Consider the following 26,234-nt stretch of genomic DNA (forward strand, 5'->3'; position numbering starts at 1 on the left):
CTGCCCCTCCATCCGCTCATGAGCACTGTCTCGCTCTCTAAAATAAGTAAATAAATAAAGAAATAAATAAACAAAAATACAACTTCAGCAACAGAAAAAGATTATGGTCAATCCCTCATTCAAAAATATCAAAAAGAGAGAAAAATGGTTCCCATAACATATGTTCAGTAAACAAATATTCACCAGAAAAATATGACTACAGAGCAGATGAAAACAGTGAGCTCATATTTCAAAATGAGTTAAATGAAATTAAGAAAATAGTAGAAGCTATGAAATAACAGCATAAATGAGAAGAAAGATCAGAAATGAGATGGCCGGACACAAAGCATGTATGAAAGGAGCTGACAGAGCTCAGGAACAAATCTAAACAAAAGAAAAAAAAAAGTCAGAGGTGAAGACTAAACACAAAGGAATGACTAGAAACCATGGTAAGTACACTAAGAGAATAAATTTCTGAAAATGAGAAAAAAGGGGAAACAAAAACAAATGAAGAAAGGAAAAAAGAGCATAAGAGAAAAAGGATAGACATAGAAGACAAGCAAAAAAGAGCCAACATATGCATGGGAAGAAAACCATAGCAACGGAACTGAAAAAATACTTTTAAAAAAAGTATAATTCAAAAATATTCTCTTAAATAAAAAGAGACTTGAACCTTCATATTTATAAGACACACCATGTACCTGGGAAAATCAACCCAGAATGGTCAATATTGAGACATTCTAGTCAAACAATGGAACCATAAAGAAGAAAAAAAAAAACTTAGACAGCCTTTAGGCAAAAAGTCAAAGAGACTCTTAGGGAAAAGTAAATCAACTTGGCATCAAACTCTTCAACAGTAACTTTCAAAACCAGAACACAAAAGAGCAGCATATTTCAGATCCTCCAGGAAAGATAATGTTTGCCAAAGATTTTATCCTGGATACCTTTCAAGTATAAAGTCACAGACCAATTTCTTACAAGCACATAAGATATCAGATATCAGCTCTTCCTTCTTCATCTTCCTCCTTCCCTTCCAGAACAGTTCAGTCCTCGCTCAGCCAGCACGTAGAGGAAAACAAGGTAGTCACCTGCACAGGGGGTGGGGATAAGGGCAGGGAGCAGCCACAATGGCCCAAAGTGGGATGCGAAAGTCCAAGTGGGTTGAGGAAGGTATTCACAGAGGAGGGCACCTAGAAGAGCTTTAATGGGAAGAGGAAGACGTTGACACAAGGGAGGCATGCCAAGGGGTGTTGGGGCACAGAGGGGTAAAGCCTGACATAGAAAGTCACAGTCCAAATGGGATGAAAAGGACAATTTGGCTTGGGGTGCCAAAGCCCAAGCAGGGAAGGGGGGCATCAATGTATGTGGAGGCAGGGAGGGGAGGCACTCCAGTGTAGGGAGTCAGAGGCCGAGTAGGAGGGATGGGACACAGGGGATAAATGCCTAAGAGTGTTAAGAGGGCATCCACATGGGGACATCCTGAAATGGGGAGTGAGATCCCAAGCAGAGTAAGAAGAGCATCCATGCAAGGGGCAAGGGTGGCAATCAGGCTGGGACATCTGCTACTTGCAGGAGAGTTGCACAAATAAGTTACTACATTAAGGATAATAGGAGCCAGTTTCTCACTGTTGAAGAAAAGGGATACAAACATGGAGAAGGAGTAAAATAGGGATGCCTGGGTAGCTCAGTCTGTTAAGTGTCTGCCTTCGGCTCAGGTCATGATCTCAGGGTCCTAGGATCGAGTCCCGCATCGGGCTCCCTGCTTCTCCCTCTGCCTGTTGCTCCCCCTGCTTGTGAGCTCTCGCTCTCTCTCTGACAAATATATTAAATCTTCAAAAAAAAAAAAAAAAAGAGGAAGGAAGGAAGGAAGAAAGGAAGAAAAGGAGTAAAATAGAATGAACTTTGTGGTATTGAATTGGAATTGGAGGTATTGATATGATTCCAGTTAGATACATAGGTATGTGATTGATTGATTGATTGATTGATTGATGAACAATGGATGGATGGATGATAGACAAAGATGCAAATGTGAGACAAATCTGGGACAGTTTGAGCTTAAGAATAAATAATGATAATAATGGAGTATAATCTACCAAATGAAATAGGAAAGCTTGAGCCTGATATGAATGAATGAATGAATGAATGAATGAATGAATTGAAAGTGTGATAAGGAACAGAGTTATTTTACAGTTTCAAAGTCTATCCCCACAAAGTGCTAATTAACTACAAAGAGGGAAAGAGTAACTTGACAGTAGAGAAGCCTGCAAACATCACCTTAATCAAGTGATCACAGTAGTGGAACAAATCAAAATTGTGTGTCACCTGATAGGATGCATTGAGAACACAGCGTCACTTTTTAAAACTTATTTATTTTTATTTAAATTCAATTAACATAAAATGTGTTATTGGTTTCAGAGGTAGAGGTCAGTGATTCATCAGTCTTCTATAACACCCAATGCTCATTACATCACATGCCCTCCTTAATGTCCATCACCCAGTTACCCCATCCCTCCATCCCCCCTCCTCTCCAGCAACCCTCAGATTGTTTTTTATGCTTAAGAGTCTCTTATGATTTGTCTCCCTCTCTGATTTCGTTTTGTTTCATTTTTTCCTCTCGTCCCCTATGATCCTGTTTTGTTTCTTAAATTCCGCATTATCAGCGAGATCACATGATAATGGTCTGTCTCTGATTGACTTCTTTTGCTTAGCATAACACCCTCTAGTTCCATCCACGTTGTTGCAAATGGCAAGATTTCATGTTTTGATGGTTGAGTACTATGTCACTGTATATTATATATATATATCGCATCTTCTTTATCCATTCATCTGTCGATAGACATCTTGGCTCTTTCCCTAGTTTGGCTATTGTGGATATTGCTGCTATAAACATTGGGGTGCAGGTGCCCTTTCGGATCACTACATTTGTAGTAAATACCCAGTAGTGTAATTGGACAGCATCACTTTCATAGTATTCTCCCCAAAGACGTACAGCCTGAGTCTAATCATCGGATGTCATCAGACAAACCCAAATTGAGGGTCATTCTATAAATTAACTGGTTTGTTATCTTGGAAAGCACTAAGGTCATTAAAGTCAAGGAAAGTCTGAGGAAATGTAACAGATAGAAGGAGGTAAAGAGAAGTGATCGCTTAACGTAATGCATGATCCTGGCTGGATCTTTTTTATTTAAAAGATGTTATCAGAACACTTGGTGAAACTTGGAGTTTTGTCTGAGTATGAGATCTTGGCAGTGTGTCAATGCAATTTGCCTAATATTGAGGTTATTGTAGGTGACTGTCTTTGTTTGTAAGAAAAACACACTCAAATATTCAGGGGAACAAAGCATCAGGTAAGTGACTTATTTGCAAATGATTTGTAGGGAAAAGATTTCTTGGTGTAATCTTTAACTTTTCTGTAAGTCTGTGATTGTTTGAAATAAATAAATACAGAAACAAAGGAGATTCAGGACATATTGTTCCCATGAGCCCTTCCTGAAGGCATCTACTAGAAAACAAACTTCAGACAGCTAAGAAATGACTGGAGAGGGTTGGTGAAGGACCCGTGGTAGGTACTGAGCATATTTAACTATAGAATGAGGACCTGGTGATGGGGGTAAGGGTGCCAGGACCATATGATTGACATGCTTTACAACGCAGATAAAACACAAACATGAAAAATGAGAGGAGTAAGGGGAGCATATATAGAAGAAGAAACTCACCAATTGCCTATCAGTATTAACTATGAGTAAAATAGTTTTATTTTAAATCAGAGGCAGGATTGGAGAGAAGAAATGGAGAAGATTTATAAGCTATTCCAAACATAACTCATGGTAGGGAACCCAATACACAGGACCAAAAAGGGGATGGGTATTTAAGGTATTATACAAAGGCATCACCATAAAGATAACCAGTAGGACCAAAATTCAAGTCTTTCTAAATATCAAGAAAGACAGAGAGAGCAAGAGAAAGAGGGAGACTACAGAGAAACTATACAGATGCAAACAAAGAGAAGGGCCACTGTACTCAGGCGACACCCTTCTCAAGCTGGCTGTGACAACCACTCATGATCTACTCATGTTCCAGAACATGACTCCAAATGTCCCCCAAACACAGCAAAGATGGGGACCCTGGGAAATGGTCCATGTGACCACACAGTGAAGGGAGAAAAACAAAAGCCCCACATCTTTTTTTCATAAAATAGAGCAACGCAAATATGCAGAGTTATACCTTCAAAAAAGTTTGGTAAAAGCTTTCTACATAGTTGTTATCTAGCTTAGGAATAAACACCTTTTCAAGAGAAGGCTTGCCAGTGAAAGCGGCTGAAGGAAGGGAAGGATACTCCTGGGGTAAGGCACACAAAAGCACCCATAAAATTTTCTCAAGAAAAATGATCCTACCTTTTGCCCACCAGACACAACACGCTCCAAGGCTATGATGATGGTCAGGTCACAAAGCTCACACACACAGTGGCCTTGGCAGAACGGGATGTTGAAAAGCACATACCTATGAAATGAAAAAGAATAAACTCTAAAATACTGATTAGATGGCTAATTACTTAGGTTTATTTAGCAAAGCTGCTGCTTTTATATTTTCTGTTCAGGGCTTTAATAGAAATCATTGCATAAAGTTGAAATTCTCTTTGAAGTATTAATTAATTACCTAAGGGGAGAAGAAGGGAAAATCATTTCCTTCCACATTTGAGCAACCAGTATGTTCTCTTCCCCCATGGTGACCTCAAGGGACAGGAGCTTCCCACGGTTTCTCCAAGGGACTGTCCTTGGTACTGATGGGCTCACGTGCCATGATCGGGTGTTACCTCACGTCAGTGAAAGGCCTGGACACTCCTGTTCATGGCTACCCTTGGTCCCAGCTGAGCACAAACACACAATTGTTATAGGTACCCATCTAACCTACATCTTTTCAGTCTGATGACACTTTGGGTCTGTTGCCAGTGGCCAATGCTCTCAACTTTTCTCCTGGTCCAGTTCAACTATCATCATATCCCTCCTCAGGCCAGTCCTGAGTTTAGGTCAACACAATTAGCATTGATCTAACACACACCCAACATCAAGCCCTGGGGCAGCCGCAGGAGACACAACACCAACTAAAACACCATTCCTGCCCATGAAGAGCTCAGCGTGGTCTGAGACAGACACAAGAAACAGATGACCGAACACACTGCAATAAAGCACCTGGACAGACATGATTTCACGATACAGACAGCACAGAGGAGGAAGGCGCCAGCTCTGCTAGAGTGATTCAGGGATGCTTCAGACAGAAAGAAATAGTCACACTGGATATTCAAAAATGAATATGAATTTGCTAGAGACTTGAGGGTAGGGGGATGTTAGGGAGAGAGATGAGCACATGATAACCAAGAAGGCAAGAAACAACATGGCACATTCCAGATCTTCAAGCAGGTCAGAATGACCAAAGCATATGCGGTCCATGTGGGGAGGGGATGAGATTGGGGGCCGGCCAGGGGACTGGCAGAGACCAGATCCTACATGGTCCTGGGTTCTGCGCCAAGGAGTTGAGGATTTACTCAAAGGCGGTGGCCCAGAAGAGGCAGGAGTGTGCTGTGGTCAGATTTCAGCTTGGGAAGACCACTCTCCCGGTTGAGTGGAGGAGAGTAAGACCAGAGAAAGAGAGACTGATCAGGAGGTTCCTACAGGACAGCAGAGCAGTGAAACGAGTCAGCCTTGGGAGGCTAGAGACCTGGGTTTCATACAAGCTCATCATCTCATAATGCAAGACTTTCACTTGACCTCCTTCTGTCTCAGGTTCCTCACCTCAGGACTAGCTTCATTGGCCTATGATCTGCATCGTAACAGAGGGCCTCACACTTAGAAGGGCTCTGTGCTTGCTTTAATGCTCTGCTATCCCTCTCTTGAAACTCTTAATAAGATTTAAACAAAGGGTCCCACATTTTCATTTCACACTGGGCCCTACAAATTATGTAGCTGGGTTCTGCTCACCTCTGAGTGTAATAATAGTACCTATTATGACCAGAGGGTTATTGGGAACATTAAATGAGCAAATACATGTAAAAAAATACAGTGTCTGGCTCTAAGTCCTCCATAAAATGGAAACTATTTTTATTACTACTACTACTACTACTATTATTATTATTATTATTATTATTATATCCCCAAGAAGAAGAGGGGCCTATAATAAGGGGCCAGCAGAGAAGATGGAGGAGAAGGAAAGCAGAGGGTGGAATGGATACGACATCTCTCCAGAGGGTGAAGGTGCACGGGAAGGATGCAGGAAGGCTGGCTGGGCAAGGTGCCCTCACCCAGGCCAAGACTAGCAGCAGCCCTAATAAAATGGAAAAAACTTGCAAATATCCACAAGGCTCTAAACACCTTCAACACTCCAATCCATATCCAACTCTTCCCTAAAAAGTGAAGTCTCTTTGCTATTTCTATGCAGGTTTTAGCAATTTCAGAATGTAGTGCAAGAGGGCTAGAGTGCAGTATGCAGCCTGTGGTCCTCAAAAGTTCAAGTTCAGGGTGAGGAAGCCAAGAATGCAATCCCTTGAGAAAAGAGAGCACATGGGATCAGCAAACTACCCAAGCTCTCATCAAATTAATCTGTGACAACCAAAAGCTAGAAATGTAATTAAAAGGCCGAGTGAGTGTTAAGAAATATTCCTAAAGCAAACAAAAACATTAGGTTGAGCCATCTGAAATTGCCATATGTATAGCCAAATACCAGCAATTTCACACTGCTCAACCCAACATTTCCCTAAAAATATAGGTAACCATTAAAAGGGCAACACTAAACTAAAACATCATCATAGCCAAAGAATATTATGCCTAAAAAGAAAAGAGAGGAAAAGAAAAAAGAAAAATTAGGCATCTTTTAAAAATGTATCATCAGTCACTCTTAGGGTCAGAGAACAATAAATATTAATTCTCTTAATGTAATAATTCAGGAAGAAAGCAAACATTTTACTAGAAGACATCACCAGAATGGGACCAGAGAAGGAATAAGTGAACAAGCATCCTGGCAAAAACTATAGCTGAAGAAAATATGTACGTTTGAAGGAAAAAATAGTATAATAAAAATAATTTTATACTTGAACTACAGGCATATCATAGCACATGTTCAATAATACAAAAAATGGCAATGTATTAAAACATGAACTCGACTTGATAAAAAATGCAAATTAGTGACTGGGTAATTCCTCTATTTATTATTTATTGAGCTAATAACAAATGCACAAAGAAATGAGACAGAAGGCTTTAAAACCTATTGGAACCCTCTTTGTGGAATTGGGCCAATCGGATCTTCCAGGCAGTTCTAACTCGTGATATAAAAGGCCCTCTAGAGCATTTGGATGGGTTTTTTAAAAATATACACAGCTGCGTGACACCAGGATGCCACTATGGGGTAGGTTAAATGGCTACCAACAGATACAAGGCCTCCAGCACTTTTTAATTCTTTAATTTTTTCCATTCTTGTTCTAATGCTATCCTTAAAATGGGGGTTGCAGGGTAGTATGGACTCCCCCTCCCCCAAGAATATTAACAAAGACTGAAAACTACACTTAAGGTGTCAAAATATAGGAAAATCAGAGATTAAAAGTAACCAAAGGGTTCAGATGATTGTGGTCTGTTCTCAGAGCTCCTCTTAATCCATCAGAAGCATTTGACACAGTGATTTTTCCCTTCTGCTTGAAGTACTGTCTTTGTGTGGCTCCTGGCTCACCATAGTCTCCTGGTTTTATTTCTGTTTTCACTGGCCTCCACCTCTGTTCCTCCTGCTAGATTCGCTTCCCCTTCCCAGAGCTCAGTCTGAAAACCTCTTCTCATCTCTCTCTATACACCTAGAGAATCTTCCGTGCCTGGGGCTTTAAATAGGACCCTAAAGGTAGCTCTGCAGCCCCTCCCCCTCCCCTGAGCTACCAGCATCCATAGCAAGCTGCCCATTCCACGATTCTACTAGCGCGGCTTACAGGTGTTTTAAACTTAACATGGCCAAAACAACTTCAAGTCCTCCCCCACCCTTTAGTCCCCTCATTGTCCAGTCTTCCCCAGTTCAGCAGTGAGACTACAAACTAAGAGGCTTTCTATCACAGCCCACATCCAATCCACCAAGTTTGGTGAAGTCTGTCTTCACAGGATATCCTGAATTCCACCATTTGTCACCAGTACCAGCCCCATCCAAGGTATTCTTGTACAAGAGCCTTGTACCTGCCCCCCCCCCATTTTCCACTCCCACTCACCACCCCCAGCTTACCTTTTCATTATTCGGATCAGAGTATTCTCCCAGTCCAATGGCCTCCCACCACCCCTGGAACAAAGTGCAAACTCTACTGCTTCCAGACATGGAAGTGTCCGTTAATACAGTTCCCACGGAGAACAATCTGGCAATGTCTAGTACACCTGAAGATCAGGACACCCTCTGAGCCAGCAATTCCAAATCCTGGCAGCTCACCCAGAAAAACTCTTGCAAAGATTCTGTACAGATATGTTCACTGCAGAACTGTTTCTTATAGTCAAATAATATAAAATATATCATTGTCCCTTAGTAGAAAAATTGAAAAATAAGTTGGGTTTTTCTTTTTCACCTGATAGAAGGCTATATACTGGGGTACCTAGGTGGCTCAGTTGGTTTAGTGTCCGACTCTTGATTTCAGCTCAGATCATGATCTCAGAGTGAGTTTGAGCCCAGCCTACTTTAAAAAAAAATGCCGTATACTCATTAAAATAAATAAATTAGATCTATGATACAGTGATAGAATCTATTTTTGATGTTTGACCACTGATGGCATTCCAGCCCCCAACACACTTTCCTTCCCCTTTGCCCCACATCTAGCCCAACCTGTAAGAAAGCCAGGGCACTCCCTCCACTGGTGCTGGTTACAAAGTTCAAACAAGCATGCTCCTTCTGGAACCTTCTCTCCACTTCACCTCCTAACCACAACAAAAACCAGAGCCGCTGTCCATCCCGCCCCTCCCACCTTCACTCTTTTTAACTCCAGACCAAACTCAAGCTCTTCTCCTTCTGGGAATATCCCTTTTCATCATTTGAATGTTTTATTTATTTTTTCCAGCTTTATTGAGACATACTGGACATATAACATTGTGTAAGTTTAAGGTGTACAATGTGATTATTTGATACATTTATATATTGCAAAATGATTACTACCATAACGTTAGCTAACACCTCGATTCACCACATAACTACCATTTCTTTTTTGTGATGAGAATATTTAAGATCTCTTTGCTTAGCAGCTATCAGGTACATAATACAGCATTATTCATTATAATCACAAGGGGTACATTAGATAACTGAGCTTATTAACTTATAATCGGTAATTTGTACCCTTTGACCAATATCTTCCCATTTTCCCCAACCCTAACCCAGCCCCTGGGAACCACCATTCTACTCTCTGTTTCTCTCAGTTTGGCTTTTTTAGATTTCACATATAAGTGACTACATTCAATATTTGTCTTTCTCTGTCTGACTTATTTCACTAGCATAGCAGAGTGCCCTCAGGGTTCCCCCAAGTTGTGACAAATGGCAGGATTTCCTTCTTTCTCAGGCTGAATAATATTCCAATGTTCCAAAGTGCATGTGTGTGTGTGTGTGTGTGTGTGTGTGTGTGTGTTGAATTGTATGAATAATATTCCATTGTATATATGTACATATATATTCATATATACACACACAATGGAATATTATATATTTAATATTATATGTAATACGCTACAGAACTGTACATTAAACATGGTTTAAATCAATTTTATGTTATATATATTTTACCACAATTTTTAAAAACCCATGAAGAACAACAGAAATATTGATATTTTCTATCAACAAAGTTTATATAATATTCATAACACTAGTAAACATTCTAATTCAGGATACATTATTTAAGTGGCAAAAATATATTAAAATTTTGTCACAGAAATTAATGTTTGAATTCAAATTATTTTAAGAGAAATAAAAGTAATATAAATACCCCCAAAGAACTTCTGGCTCATGATAATGAATTAGACTCCATATACATATATCAGAAGAAATATATTCTCCTATCTAGAAATCTTACACTCTTCTGAATATAACAGAAGAAAAAGCACACGAAAAATAAATTGAATGAAACACTAAAAAGAGAGAAGGTGATATTTGAAAATTTGCAAACTTTTTGGAGGATATAAAGCAAATAGGTAAAATTTAACTCATTGATTAACTGATCGATTGATTTAAAAAGCAAACCAATGTATCCTGAAACTAATAATACATTATATGTTAACTAACTTGAGCTTAAATAAGAATTTTTTTAAAAAAGGCAAACCAAGGAAGAGCAGTGTAGGGCCTGGCTCTCCAACAGGAAGATGAAGTGGTAGATGCAGGAGTTTTCATGTGGTTCCCAGTTCAGACATGACATGAACTGAGGCCCCAGTCATGCTGGCTAATTGGGAGACTACCTCCTGAATGAGAGACCAGTTATCTTCTTCCTCTCTCCCACAGAAGTGGCACCTCTGCTATAGCATTTGCCCCTTGTGGAAGCCCAGCTAGTGGTTTTCTTACAAGACTGTAAGATTTTTCTGTTTCATTGGAATGCCAGAAAAAAATATATTTTTTAATCCAAAATGCTAACACATGCTACAACATGGACGAACCTTAAAGACATATGCTAAGTGAAGTAAATGGGCAAATATTGTATGGTTCCACTTATATGCAGCACCTAGTGCACTCAAATTCACAGAGACAGAAAGTAGAAGGGTGGTTGCCAAGGGCTGGGGTGAGGAGGCAATGGGGAATTATTGCTTAATCGGCACAGAATCTCCATTGGAAAGAGGAAAAAAATTCTGAAGATGAGTCGTGGTGATGGTTGAACACCAAAGTGAATGTAAAAAAATAAATAAATAAAGTAGAAAATAACAGGAAAAAAGAAAAGCTTAAGGAAATCTAGAACAGCAGTATTATAAATAGACAAAACAGATATTAATAGAAGCATTATAAAGAAGCATCAAATAATAATAAAAAAAACTAGCCAGGAAGCGATAACAATCCTTAACTTGTTTATATCTAACAATACATATAAAAATGTATAAAATGGGGTGCCTGGCTGGCTCAGTCAGTTAGGTGTCCAACTCTTGGTGTCAGCTCAGGTCATGATCTCAGGGTCCTGAGATCCAGCCTCGCGTCGGGCTCCGCACCCAGTGAAGAGTCTGCTTGTCCCTCTCCTTCTCCTCCTTCCCCTGTTCTCTCTTTCTCTCTTTCTCATAAATAAATAAAATTTTTTAAAAAATGTGTAAGATATATAAAGTAAATATTATAAAGAGATTTAAATTACCACTTTCAGAAACTGACAGATCAAGAAGGTATAAAATGTATATGACAGATTCAATCATCATAAATAACAAGTCTGAGAATGGAAAGATATAGAACTCTGTACCTGACAATTACAGAAAACACATTATTTTCTACCAACATGAAGTAGATAACAAAAAAAAAGATACATCATATCACAAAGAAAGTCTGAAAAAATTATACCATATAAAGCATATTCTAGACCACAATGCAATAAAATTGGATGCTTACAACAAAGAGAGTCCCCAGAACAGACCCATGAATTACTAGCAGGTTAGGTGATTGAAAACAATCCTTCAAGGGCAACAAATAAAGCTGAATTAAACATGACTTTTAAAAATCTTCTTGAAAGCAGAGGCCAGCTAAAAAGAGAATAAAGAATTACTGAAACAAAATCTAAGAGGTTAGAACCCAGAGAAGTAACCCAGCATTCAATATGCCTTTTATCTGGATGGCATTTAACAATTTAGAAGATAAGAATATAAAAACTGAGGTATAATTTACAAAATGAAGGAGATAAAAGTGAAATTGCAAGATCCAGGCAGAGCCCAAAGTCTTATAAGCAATCCTCCCCTTTAAGCTGAGTTAAGACCTCAAGACTTTGCTTCATCTGGGTGATTCCGGGAACCTCAGGCCTTGATCTTGCTATAAGGTGGTCCTAACCTAGTAGGGCACCCAGACTATTGATATAGCAAACAAAAATTCTCTCTGGAGGGGCGCCTGGGTGGCACAGCGGTTAAGCGTCTGCCTTCGGCTCAGGGCGTGATCCCGGCGATCTGGGATCGAGCCCCACATCAGGCTCTTCTGCTATGAGCCTGCTTCTTCCTCTGCCACTCCCCCTGCTTGTGTTCCCTCTCTCGCTGGCTGTCTCTATCTCTGTCGAATAAATAAATAAAAATCTTTAAAAAAAAAAAAAAAAGAAGATATAATCTTCAAAGGAGCAACAGCTAACCTGACTGCTAATATCTCAAGAGAAAATATGAATGCTAGGGAACAGCACACACAGTGTTATCATCAATATGCTGAAAGAAACAACTAGCAACCTACCATAATGGTACAAAGCCATTATTTTGAGGCACCTGGGTGGCTCAGTAGGTTAAGCATTTGCCTTCAGCTTGGGTCATGACCCTGGGGTCCTGGGATCAAGGACCACATTGGGCCTCCTGCTCAACGAGGAGTCTGCTTCTCCCTCTCCCTCTGACTCCTCTGACTCTCCCTCCTGCTTATGCTTTTGCTAGCACGCTCTCTCTCTCAAATGAATAAATAAAAAATCTTTTTTAAAAAGCCATTATAACTTCACATGTTGCCTCTGTTTATACCCAGAAAAAAAAACAGTCTTCAAGAATAAAGATGAACAGTAGAGAAAACTCCATTTACAGCAACAACAAAGATAAAGTACTTAGGAATAGGTTTAACAAGAAATATACAAAGCCTATACAAGGAAATTTATAAAATACTCCTGAAAGACATAAAAGTAGCCTTGAAAAGATAGAAAGACATCCTTTCTAAGAACATCCTTCCCTCTTAGAAAGGATGGGAAAATATCATAAAGATATCAGTTCTCCCTAAATTATTTAAAAATTTTAATGCAGTACCAGTAAAATAAAAAAAAAATTTAAACCCAAAAACCTACCAAGCTTTTTTATGGAACTAGGCAAGATGACACCAAATGTGATATGAAAAAATTAAAAATATTAAAAAAATAGGAATATACTAAAAAATAAATGCTATAGGTAAAGCACAGAAAATTTTCAGGGCAGTGAAAATACTCTGTATGATTCAATAATAATGTGTACATGTCATTAAATATTTGTTGAAACCCATAGAATGTACAACACCAAGAGTGGACCCTATAGTAAACTATGAATTTTGGTGGAGTGTAATGTGTCAATGTAGGTTCATCAGTTGTAAAAAATGTACTATTCTTGTGGAGAACGCTGGTAATGGGGGATGCTGTGTATGTGTAGAACCATAGGATATATGGGAAATCTGCATCTTCCTCTCAATTTTTCTGTGAATCTAAAACTGCTCTAAAAAATAAAGTCTTTGAAAATAAATAGAAGAGGAAGGAAGGGAGGAAGGGAAGGAGGGAGGGAGGGAGGGAACAAACAAATGTTACTAGAAGGACTAGTCCAACCAGATATTAAAATATACTATATAGATTCTATACTGAAAGTAGAATGGTACATATGAATAGACAGACCAATGGTGTAGCACAGAAAGCTGGAAATAGACTCAAGTACACCTAAAACTTTAGTATATAATGAAGGTGGCATTTCAAATCACAGGGGGGAAGATGGAGTTTTTAATGAATGGTACTAGGACAATTGATCAATCACTTAGAAAAAATTAAATTAGATCCATATCCCACACAATACACAAGAATAAACTCTAAAAGTATCAGACATCTAAATATAAAAATAAAACCATACAAGTATTAGAAGAAAACATAGTGAATTTTGCTTGAACTTGAGTTTAGGAAAAGGACCCTTTTAACTATAGCCCTAAATCCCAATTCTATAAAAGAAAAAAGTGATAAAGTTGACTCTCTGTGTGTGTGTGTGTGTGTGTGTGTGTGTGTGTAGTTTACCATAAATAAAAGCAACAGAACAAACAGGGGGAAAACATTTGCAATATATCACAGATAAAGGAGCAGTACCCTAATATATAAAGGACTCTTAAAAATTGAGGGAAATAACATCAATCCTTCCAAACCCTTCAAAAAAGCTGATAAAGAGGGACTAGTTCCTAACTCCAGATAAAGACACTATAAGAAAGGAAAATTACAGACTATTATCCCTTATGAATATTGATACAAAATCCTCAACAAAATATAGCAAACTAAAGTCAGCAGCATATTTAAAGGATTATACATTATGACCAAGTGGGATTTATTTCCAGTATGCAAGGATGATTCAACATGTGAGAATCAATCAATGTAAGACATCGCATTAATAGAATGAAGGGGAGGAAAAAACATGATCATATTAATTGATGCAGAAGTACATCTGACAAAATTCAACATTTTTCATGATAAAAATACTCAATAAACTAGGAATAAAAGAAAACTTCATCATGATAAAGGGTTTATATGGAAAACCCACAGTTAACATCTTACTCAACAGCGGACAACTAAAAACTTTTCCTCTAAGATCAGGAACAAGGCAAGGATGCCCATTTTTGCCACTTCTTTTCAACAAAGTCCTGGAAGTTCTAGCCAAAGCAATTAGGCAAGAAAATGAAATAAAAGGCATCTAAATAGAAAGGAAGAAGTAATATTATTTCTGTTCATAGAAGACATGATCTCATATATAAAAAATCCTAATATTACACACACACACACACACACAACCCTGTTAGATCTAATAAATGAGTTCAGCAAAGTTGCAAGATACAAAATCAACACATAAAAATCAGTTGCACTTCAGGGCACCTGGGTGGCTCAGTTGGTTAAGCATCCAACTCTTGATCTCAGCTCAGGTCTCAATCTTCGGGTTGTAAGTTCAAGCCCCATGCTGGGGCTTAAAAAAAAATTAGTTGTTTTTCTACATGCTAGCAATGAACATTCCAAAAAGGAAATGACTAAACCAATTCCATTTATAATAACATCAAAAAGAATGAATACTTAGGAATAAATTTAACCAAAGAGGAAAAAGATTTGTACACTGAAAACTATCAAATGATGCTGAAAGAAATTAGAGAAGCCATAAATAAATGAAAGATCCATGTTCATAATTGGAAGACTTACTGTTGCTAACTAAGATGACATACTACCCAAAGTGATCTGCAATTCAATGCCATTCCTATCAAAACTCCATTGGTCTTTTCTGCAGAATAGGTAAAGTCAATCCTCAAATTCATATAGAACTTCAAGGGACCCCAAATACTCAAAACAATCTTGAAAACCAAATTGTTGGGATATTCACCCTTCTTGACTTCAAAATTTAGCTACAAAGGAAATATAGTCAAAGAAGTCTGATGCTGGCATAAGGACAGACATGTGGATGAACAGAAGAGAGGGCCCAGAAATAAACCTCACATATATGGTCAACTTATTTTTGAAAGACTGTGAAGACAACTTTGGGGGAAAGAACAGTCTTTTTCACAAATGGCGCTATAAAACTGGATAGCCACACGCAAAAGAATAAAGTTGAACCTTACCTTACACCACATACAAAAATTAACTCAGAATGATTCAAAGACCTAAGCCAAAGACAACAGCTACAGAACTCTTAGTAACATAAGGTATAAAGGGCCAAAAGGTAGAAACAACCCAGTTGTCCATCAGCAGGTGAACAGGTAAACAAAATGTGGCATATACACCCAATGGAATATTATTCACCATAACAAGGAATTAAGTCTGATGTATGCTACAACATGGATGAACCTTGAAAGCATTATACTTAGTGAAATAAGGTAGACACAAAAGGACAAATATCATATGATTCCATGTATATGAAATTTCTAGAGTAGGCAAATAATGGAGACAAAGTAGATGAGAGGTTAATGGGGGCTATGGGAGAGGAGAAGGGGTACAGAGATTCTGTTTAGGGTGATGAAAAAGTTCTAGAAATAGACAGTGGTGATTTTTGCACAGCACTGTGAATGCAAATAATGCCAATGAATTGTGCGATTATTGTTTTTTAAAGATTCACTTATTTATTTTAGAGAGAGAGAGGGTGTTCTCGGCAGGGAGGGACAGAGGGACAAGGAGAGCCAGAACCTCAAGCAGACTCCCCACTGAGTGCAGAGCCTGTTTCAGGGCTCAATCTCATGACCCAGAGATCATGACCTGAGCTGAAATCAAGAGCCAGTGCCCAACTGACTGAGCCACCCAGGTGATCTTGAAGTGTACATTTAAATGGTTAAACTAGCAAATTTTATCTTTTGTATATGTGTGTGTGTTTCTTTTACCACAATTTTTAAAAAGTAAGAAAATCCTCAAAGAATAATGGGAATATGTCAAAGGGACGCAGGAGCTAGGTTTTTGGGGTTTTGGGGGGGTTTGTTTGTTTGTTTGTTTGTTTGTTGTGGGGAAAGGGAGGAGAGTGGTTCCCAATGGATAAGTCTAAGACAATTTGGTCATCAAAATAAGTAACTTTTATAAAAGAAATTCTAACCTATCAAAAATTCTCTGAAATAGATGATAGATAGATAGATAGATAGATAGATAGATAGATAGATAGATGATAGATAAAACTACAACTAATAAGTATAGAAAGAATAATGGTATTAGAAAATCACCATGTGAGAGCTGTAATTAATATTAATTGATCGAAGCAAGAATGATCAATGGGCTAAAATAAGTAAAATTTTGAGTAACAGGATATTTATATAGGTTCAATGTACTCTCCAGGAGATATTTATTAATTTAAAAGGGGAAAATTACAGTAGGGAAAACACACACACACACATCCAGACAGAGAAAGAGAAGATAAAACAAAGGTATTAATACTACATTTGGGGAATCCGGGTGATGGGTATTGGGAATTCTTTGTACTATTCTTAAAATTTTTATGCAGGTCTGAAATTATACTAAGACAAAAAAATCAAAATAAAGTTGAAATAAAGACATTTAGGCAAACAAAAATAAGGAGAATTCATGATTAGCAGACTTAAACCAAAGGCAATTTTTAAGTATAAATTTTAGGCAGAAGAGAAATGATCCCACGTGGAATGTCAGAGATGCAAGAAGGAGTGAAGAATAGAGTGGAAAACATATGGGTAAGGGTAAATGAACACTGACTTCAAAAAATATTTATAACAATGCCTTGTGAGATTTTAAAAGTATAAAATTGAAATAAACAACAATGCATATAAGACAAAATGGAAAATAAATGGAATTAGTGTGCTTGAAAGTAGCTATATTGTTCAGGCAAACAGTAAAGGCTTTGATTTACATTGTACTTAGATAGATTGTAGAGTAATTTTGAATTTTTAGGGTAACCACTTTAGAAATAGTATGTAATTTCCAATCTGGGGATAGGGGAGGGGATGAGGAAATCATTTTTTAAAAACCAATCCAAGGGGCGCCTGGGTGGCTCAGTCAGTTAAGCATCTGCCTTCTGCTCAGGTCATGACCCCAGGGTCCTGAAATTGAACCTGGCATTGGGGTCCCTGCTCAACCAGGAGTCTGCTTCTCCCTCTCCCTCTGCCTGCTGCTCCCTCTGCTTGTGCTCTCTCTCTCTCTCTTTGTCAAATAAATAAATGAAATCTCTTAAAAAACAAATAAAATAAAAAATAAAAACCAATCCAAAAGAAGTCAGAAGAAAAATAGAACAGGTAACACAAACAGAAAGCCCAGATATAAACCCAAAAATATCAGTATTCACTTTAAAATAAATGAACTAAAAGACAGAATAGACACAATAAATCTAACCATACACTGATCATAATGGACACATCTAAAACATAAGGATATAAAAATATTGAAAACAAAAGAATGGGGGCACCTAGGAGGCTCAGTCCATTAAGTGGCTGCCTTCAGCTCAGGTCATGGTCCTGGGATTGAGCTCTGCATCTGGCTCCCTGCACAGTGGGGAGCCTTCTTCTCCCTCTCCGCTTGCTGCTCCCCCTACTTGTACTCTCTCTCTCTCTCTCTCTGCCAAATAAATAAATAAATAAAATAAAATAAAATAAAATAAAATAAAATAAAATAAAAAAGGCAAAAGAATGAAAAATTTGTATAGTGTGTAAATAATAACCAAGGGAAAGCTGGAGTAATTATTTCATTACCAGACAAAATAGAATTCAAGGCAAAAAATGTTACTAGAAGTAAAAGAGGGCACCTCAGAGAAAGCTTTCACGTCCACTAGTAAGTGTGATATTTGCTATTCCTTCATCTGATAGAGATTATCATGAAGAAGATATAGGTAACATCATGCTCAGTGATAAAATGACAAGTTTTCTTTTTAGGACCAAGAAGAAGTCACTTATATGAAAGGACCAATGGTACATGGAAAGATGCTCGACATCACTCATCATCAGGGCAACGTGAATCAAAACCACAATGAGATCGCGCCTCACACCTGCCAGAATGGCTATCGTCAAGAAGACAAGAAATAACAAATGCTGGCAAGGATGTGGAGGAGAGGGACCCTCAGACACCATTGGTGGGAATGGAAATTGGTGCAGCCGTTATGGAAGACAGTATGGAGGATCCTCAAAATTAAAAATAGAACTACCCTATGGTCCAGCAATTCCACTTCTGGGAATATACCCAAAGGAAATGAAAACACTAACTTGGAAAGAGGTCTGTACCCCCATGTTCACAGCAGCATTACTTACAATAGCCAAGACATGGACCATCGATGAAGAATGGATAAAGATGTGGCGTATACACACAGTGGAAATATATCCATGCTCAGCCATTTGTGACAACATGGATGGGAACTTGAGGGCACTATGCTAAGTGAAATAAGTCAGAAAAAGACTATATGATCTCATTTATATGTGGAATCTTAAAAAAAATAAATAAATAACTCATAGAAAAAGAAATCGGATTTGTGGTTTCCAGAGGTGAGAGCAGGGGAGGGGGAAAGCAAAGAATTGGAGGAAGATGGTCAAAAGGTTCAAACTTCCAGTTACAAGGTAAATGAGTCCCGGGCATGATGACTAAAGCTAACACTGCTGTATGACATATATAAAAGTTGTTAAGAAGGGTGCCTGGATGGCTCAGTCGTTAAGCGTCTGCCTTTGGCTCAGGTCATGATCCCACCATTCTGGGATTGAGCCCTGTATCGGGCTCCCTGCTCAGCGGGAAGCCTGCTTCTCCCTCTCCCACTCCCCCTGCTTGTGTTCCCTCTCTCACTGCCTCTCTCTCTGTCAAATAAATAAATAAAATCTTTATAAATAAATAAATAAAAGTTAAGAGAGTAAATCCTAAGAGTTCTTATCACAAGGAAAAAAAACTTTTTTATCTTTTTATTGTAACCATATGAGATGATGTATTCTACCTAAACCTATCATAATCATCTTTTCAAAATATACTTAAGTCAAACCTTTATGCTGTACACCTTAAGCTTACACCGTGATCTAGGACAATGATATCCCAATAGAAGTAGAAGAAAAAAAGAATAAATTACTGGTGTCCTATTACCAGTTCTGCTCATTGCTGTACTCTAGCCAGCAGAGAAAAGCATGGAAAGTTTAAAAAAAAAAAAAAAAGACAAATATAAGAAAGGAAGAAACAGGGTGCCTGGGTGGCTTAGTCGGTTAAGTGTCTGCCTTTGGCTCAGGTCATGATCCTGGAGTCCCAGGATTGGGTCCCACATCGGGCTCCCTGCTCAGCGGAGAGCCTGCTTCTCTCTCTGCCCTTCACCCTGCTCATGCTTTCTCTCGATCTCTCTTTCTCTCAAATAAATAGATAACATTTGAAAGAAAGAAAGAAAGAAAGAAAGAAAGAAAGAAAGAAAGAAAGAAAGAAAGAAAAACAAAAAAGAAAACTGTCCTTAACCATAGATGATCTATACTTAGAAAACCCAAAAGCATTGACATCAAGGATTTTGGCTTATTGCTCTGGGACAGGTTACACCGTCACGTGATACGGCATACCACCATTGTTAATCCAAAGTCTACACATGTTCGTGGAGCAAGTACTCAACACCACCTATGGGTTTTTTGTTAAAGCACCTATGTTCCGGCAAAGCATTTCTCAATCACCTGGCATAGTGGTTAAAAACGCACTTTTATGGGTCCCATCCCAGGGTATGGAATCAAAATGTCAACAGTTTAGAGCTGGGAAGCTTCTCTTTACATTTCCCAGGTGATTTGTTTGTCTCTTGAACGACCATGATGGATTCTGGAGGTGCGCTACGGTTCTGTCACTAATAACTTCTCAGGAAAACTACTAAATCGTATTGGTCAATTAAAAACCCGTAAGGTATTGCCTTCAAATCCCAATTGATCTTATTTATAAACAGCATATTTTAACCCATTTGTTTTTGAAACCTTTCTCTCATTCAATTTCATACCAACAGAGAACAATGTTTACAAAGCATATACTCAAAGTAATGTTAGTTTTTCACCTGAAAACATACAAAAAAAATTAAAAAGAGTATGCAATGTGATTTGTTGCATTTTCAAATAATGTGACGTAACAGGAAAAAATCCCAATTAGCAGAAAGGCAATTTCGCCTTTTTTTTTTTTTTTAAGATTTTATTTATTTATTTGACAGAGAGAGAGACAGCTGGCGAGAGAGGGAACACAAGGAGGGGGAGTGGGAGAGGAAGAAGCAGGCTCTCAGCGGAGCAGGGAGCCTGATGCAGGGCTCGATCCCAGGACCCTGGGATCAAGCCCTGAGCTGAAGGCAGATGCTTAACGACTGAGCCACCCAGGTGCCCCAGAAAGGCAATTTCGTCTTACCCATGTCTTACTCGATCAGTGAAATGTTTTAGCTCATTCAAACAGTATATTGAAGCTGCATTTCAAAAACCATGAGATGGTTAAAAGTACTTGCTGCTAATCCTGACGTTTGGCCTAGACTAGGGATCAATTCCCAGTTTAAACGCACCGGCAAATAATTAATAAAGAGATTTAGAAAGCACAGGCTGTGTGATGGAATATCACGGCACCATGACACTGACCTAGAGGGCAGCATTATTGTAACTATTTTTAAGAATTACAACATAGAGCTCATTATGTGTCAGTCACACTACGATTTACAAAATAGCTAACAATGGATTTGGCATTAACTTTATAATACATTTAACCATCATCCCTACAGACAAGAGTTTAATTTTACTGCATATGAAAGGAACATATACATTGCTATTCTCCTGAAGACCTAATAAATTATGAGACTTAAATTTAAAGTATTTTTAAAACGTCATCTCCCATTACTCCCCAAACTTGTGCCAGCTCAAGTGAACAGCTAATTATTCCCCACAGAGACAGACAGACACACACAGACAAGATCCCTCTCTCTCCCCTTCCTCCTTCTCTCTCTTGGGCTCGCTTGTGTGCACGTGTGCGCTCTCTCTCTCTCTCTCTCTCCCCCTTTCCTCTCTCCCTTCTCCCCTGTGCTTTCATAACCAGGATAACTGTAACTACCTTGTTGAAATGAAATGCCATCAGTCCTTCAATGTTCATCTCCAATGCTACCTTGTCCATAACCCCCCAAAAGGGATTCTTTCACTGATGGATAAATTTCTCTGGAGTTCTCTTTATTCTGTCTTGTATCTTGAGCTCCTGAGGGCAGAGACTGGATTTGGCTTCACTTTGGATCCTGCCTCACCTTCCCTACCTCCTGGCAAAAAAGGAGGTTCTCAATAAATCACTACGGATGACCTTTTATGGCAATGTGCCAATGCATCAAATCAGTTTGGTTTTTCTACCCAAATAGAACCACATTCTCCAATATAGCTTCTTGGTTAAATGAATAAAGAACCAGCTAAGAGAACACATTCAGCCTGTTTCTTTTTTTTTTTTTTACTTAAACATAAACACAATAATAACTTAAACTGTTAGAGAAATAAATCCACAGCCCAAAGCCGTGCTATTCTTATTATATGTGCTACAAACCTAAGCTCTTGCCTTCCAGGACCTGCCGTGTTTCCAACTGGGCCCTCATTTGTGCTGAGAGAAGGCCATGCAGACACCTTGTGTGGAAAGCACCAGCCCTTCTCTACCACGGGGAAAATATCTGAGCCACCCATCAGTGGCTTGGTATTTAAATGACAAAGAAACAAAGAACATTTAAAAAATCAAGACTGCGGCATTGGACAACAAGTGACCAAAACTTTGGTCGGGAGAATATCAAACAAAACGAAGCTATTTTAAAAGAAGCCAGAAATAAGGAATAATGACACGGGCAAAAATAAAACACTAACAGCAAAATAAATTTATACATAAGACAACTATTTTTCAAAATTCTTGCTCGGCTTTGGATGTGCTGTTTGCCTCCCAGCTACAAACACATTCTTCGCACATGCTGGGAATGCTACAGAAAACTAGTCAGCATTCAGAGGCTTAATCCACAGTCCCAGCGCTGTGCCTGTGGGCTTAATAGTCAGACAGCCATTTGTCCTCAGGAGAGGTTAGGGGTTGCAATGCAAATATGCAAACAACTGAGTTCTTGCCCTAAAATAGCTGAAAAAAGCAGGATCCCTATTGCTATTTTTTTTCTAAAAGGAAAAAGAAGGGGAAACGCTTGCAATCTTAGGGATTTGTTTAAACACCCTAGTATAATACAGTTTTGAGGGAGAAAACAATGGAAAAGAATAAACACACTTGTCCCTGGGTAAAATCTATACTCCGGAGAAAAGGTTGACGTATGTGTGACAGTTGATTTAGCAGACTCACTAAAGATTTATTGATTTATCAATCAGTGCCTTGGGCACTTGATTCTCCCCAAGGGAAAATTAACAATTCCAACTAAACTAATATATTCTAGTATGAACTAAAATGAATGCAAGGATCAATCCTGTCACTCTGTACAGCATCCAATTATGAAAAAAAGTATATCTATCCTGTTGGGGATACCTAAAATTAAAAGTTATTTAATGAAAGAAATAATGTATTAAATAATCATTATTGAAGCCATTAGACATTTTTTTTAATGGCTTTCATGTGCTTTAAAGGAGATAAGGGAATCTCAGAAATGTAATTGCATAACTGGGTTAAAAACATGATTTTTTTTTAAAGATTTTATTTATTTATTCGACAGAGATAGAGACAGCCAGCGAGAGAGGGAACACAAGCAGGGGGAGTGGGACAGGAAGAGGCAGGCTCATAGCGGAGGAGCCTGATGTGGGGCTCGATCCCACAACGCCGGGATCACGCCCTGAGCCGAAGGCAGACGCTTAACCGCTGTGCCACCCAGGCGCCCCAAAAGCATGATTTTTTTAAGTCAGACTCCCTGAACTGACTGCCATCTCTAGCACTTTGCAGGTGCATTTCCTTGGGCTTTTCCAAGCCTCAGTTTTCTCATCTGTAAAATGAGGAGATAGTGTTGTCCTTAAGAGATGCATGGTGGTAGAGCAGCCAGTTTCTACTGCGGCAGTGCTATTTTTATTAGTGTCCTTCTAAAATCATATTAAGTATAATACTATTATAATGGACTACAAAACAGACAGGTACCAGAACTGAAGTAGTTCACAGAATACAAAGTTCCTTTCGAGCCTTTGTAGGGTCTTTCAATGTCAACTAATTGACAGTTTGGAAAGTTGGAAATTTATATATATATATATATATATATATATATAATTTATATTTATTTATTTATAATTTATTATAATATATAATATTTATAATATAATATAATGATATAAATATATGTATAAATATACACAAACATATATATATATATATATATATATATATATATATATATATATATATATAAAACTTTCTTTAGTGTTACCCATTGACCAGAAAAAACAACACCTGTGAAGGTGTTCTAAAGCAGAGGTCAGCAACTCATAGCCTAAGGCCAAACCTGGCCCACCACCTATTTTTATAAATAAAGTTTTATTGGAACACAATCACACCCACTCCTTCATACATTGTCCTGGCTATTTGGGCGGGACACTGACAGAGCTGAGTAGCTCTTGTAACCATATTACCTTGGGCGAGGTAGGGTGGGGCCAGATGCAGATCAAGAGAAACTGAAAAGAGTTTTACAAACGTGATAGTCACAGTTCCCTGCAGGGGAAGCATTAGGGTCAATCCCGAGGCAGAGGGAGGGATGAGGGAAACTATAGGTAAACACCTTGATCATGGTTTCCATGGAAAGGAAAGGATGAGGCAGGGTAGGCAGGCCTAAGATTGGCTAATTTGAATCATTTCAGGTGCTGTGGGGCATTGGAGCTGTCCTTGGCTGTCAAGGACCTGCCCTTGGATGGGGATACAGTGGCCCATGTGTGAGAGCCAATGAGGGAGGTAGTTAGGGGCATGGACTTAATAGCAGCTCAAGCATTAGAACCACTGTTAGCCAGGGCCTCAAACTAGATCAAGACAGCATTTCTTAAAACTTTATTATACCTGCAAAGCCTAAAATGCTTACCATGTGGCCCTTTACAATACAGTTTATTAACTCCTCATCTAAAAAGGAAGTCTCGGCATCCAGTTTAAGCTGGACATCACAATCCATACCTTAAATGTGCTCTACAGAATTGCTTATGGAAACAATTCAGAGGTACATATATCTTTTTGAATTAGTGTTTTAATTTCCTTTGGGTAAATACCCAGTAATGGAATTACTGGATCACATGGCAATCCTGTTTTTAATACTTTGATATTATTATTTGATATTATTAATACTGTCTTCCACAGTGGGTGCATGAGCTTATATTCCCACCAACGGTGCACGAGGGTTATTTTCTCTCCACATCCTCGCCATGACTTGTTATTTGTTGTGTCTTTGATTTTAGCCATTCTGACAAGTGTAAAGTGATATCTCATTATGGTTCTGATTTGCATTTCCCTGATAATGAGTGATATCGAGCATCTTTTCATGTGTCTGTTGACCTACATGCACTCCTATGTTTATTGCAACATTATTTACAATAGCCAAGATATGGAGGCAGCCCAAGTGTCCATCCACAGATGAACAGATAAAGAAGTGGTGTATATATACAATGGAATATTACTCAATCATAAAAAAAATGAGATCTTGCCTTTGCAAACAACATGAATGGACATGGACAATATAATACTAAGTGAAGTAAGTCAGTCAAAGAAAGACAAATACCCTATGATTTCACTCATATGAGGAATTTAAAAACAAAATGAAAGAAAGAAGGAGAAAAAGAAAAAAACAAAAAACCAGATTTTTAAATACAGAGAACAAACTGATGGTTGCAGAGGGGAGATGGATGGGGAGATGGGTGAAATAGATAAAGGGTATTAAAAGTACATTTGTCTTGATGAGCACTAGGTAACATAGAGAATTGCTGAATCATTATGTTGTACACCTGAAGCTATTACAACACTGCATGTTAATTATACTTGAATAAAAATAAATAAATAAATAAATAAATAGTTAAAAAATAATAGTAATTTAGGGAATTTAAAATAGGTAAAAGTTGAATCCATACTGGGAATGAGGGAAAGATACCCTTTAAAGTCATGGGCTCAGAGGGAGCCTGGGTGGTGCAGTCGGTCAGGCAACTGACACTTGGTTTCAGCTCAGGTCATGATCTCATGATCATGAGATCAAGCCCCACATCAGGCTCTGTGCTCAGCATGGACTCTGCTTGAGATTCTCTCCCTCTCCCTCTGCCCCTCCCACTCCTACTCTCTCTTTCTTTCTCTCTCTCAAATAAGTAAATAGATCTTTTTTAAAAAAAAAGACAAAAGAAGAACATAATGTCACTTTTGATGTATGTTTTTTGTCCCAAAGTTCAGCCCTGGGGACTTATAAGGTGAGAGGGAACTACACAAACATTTAACCACCAGGAGGTAGAGATTGTTGGAGACCATTGGAGGCTGGCTACTGCATTACCTAATTTATCCAAGTCTCAGTTCTACCACCTTTAAAGATGGAATCAGGGGGCACCTAGGTAGGCTCAGTCAGTTGAGCCTCTGCCTTCGGCTCAGGTCACAGTCCCAGGGTCCCCGTGTTGGAGCCCCATGTCGGGCACTCTACTGAGCAGGGAGTCTGCTTCTCCCTCTCCCTCTGCTTATGCTCTCCCTCACTTGCTCTCTATCTCTCTTAAATGAATGAATGAATGAATGAATGAATGAATGAATAATAAATAAATAAATAAATAAATAAATAAATAAATAAAGGTGGAATCGTATTAGTATTTGGCTCATAAGGTAATGATAAGGCTTAAGTGTGAGAATAGATATAAAGCCTTACCACCATGCTTGGCACTCAATGAGGCACTCAGTAATTGTTATTGACCTCATTTTTGTTATTCCTGTTGCTGCTACTTCCACAACAATAACAAAAGAAAAAACAACAACAAGAAAACTTCAGCAC

General features: G+C 38.5%; 1 long non-coding RNA gene across 1 annotated transcript in view; it reads right to left on the reverse strand.

The window, feature by feature from the left end:
- LOC130544126 (uncharacterized) overlaps positions 1-26,234 on the reverse strand; it is a 218,557-nt gene that overhangs the window by 163,628 nt on the left and 28,695 nt on the right. Inside the window, exon 2 of the long non-coding RNA XR_008960137.1 lies at positions 4,374-4,479. This is a non-coding gene — a long non-coding RNA (uncharacterized LOC130544126). The remainder of the gene's footprint in view (positions 1-4,373; positions 4,480-26,234) is intronic.

This window comes from Ursus arctos, unplaced genomic scaffold (assembly GCF_023065955.2).
Source record: "Ursus arctos isolate Adak ecotype North America unplaced genomic scaffold, UrsArc2.0 scaffold_19, whole genome shotgun sequence".
NCBI lineage: Eukaryota > Metazoa > Chordata > Mammalia > Carnivora > Ursidae > Ursus > Ursus arctos.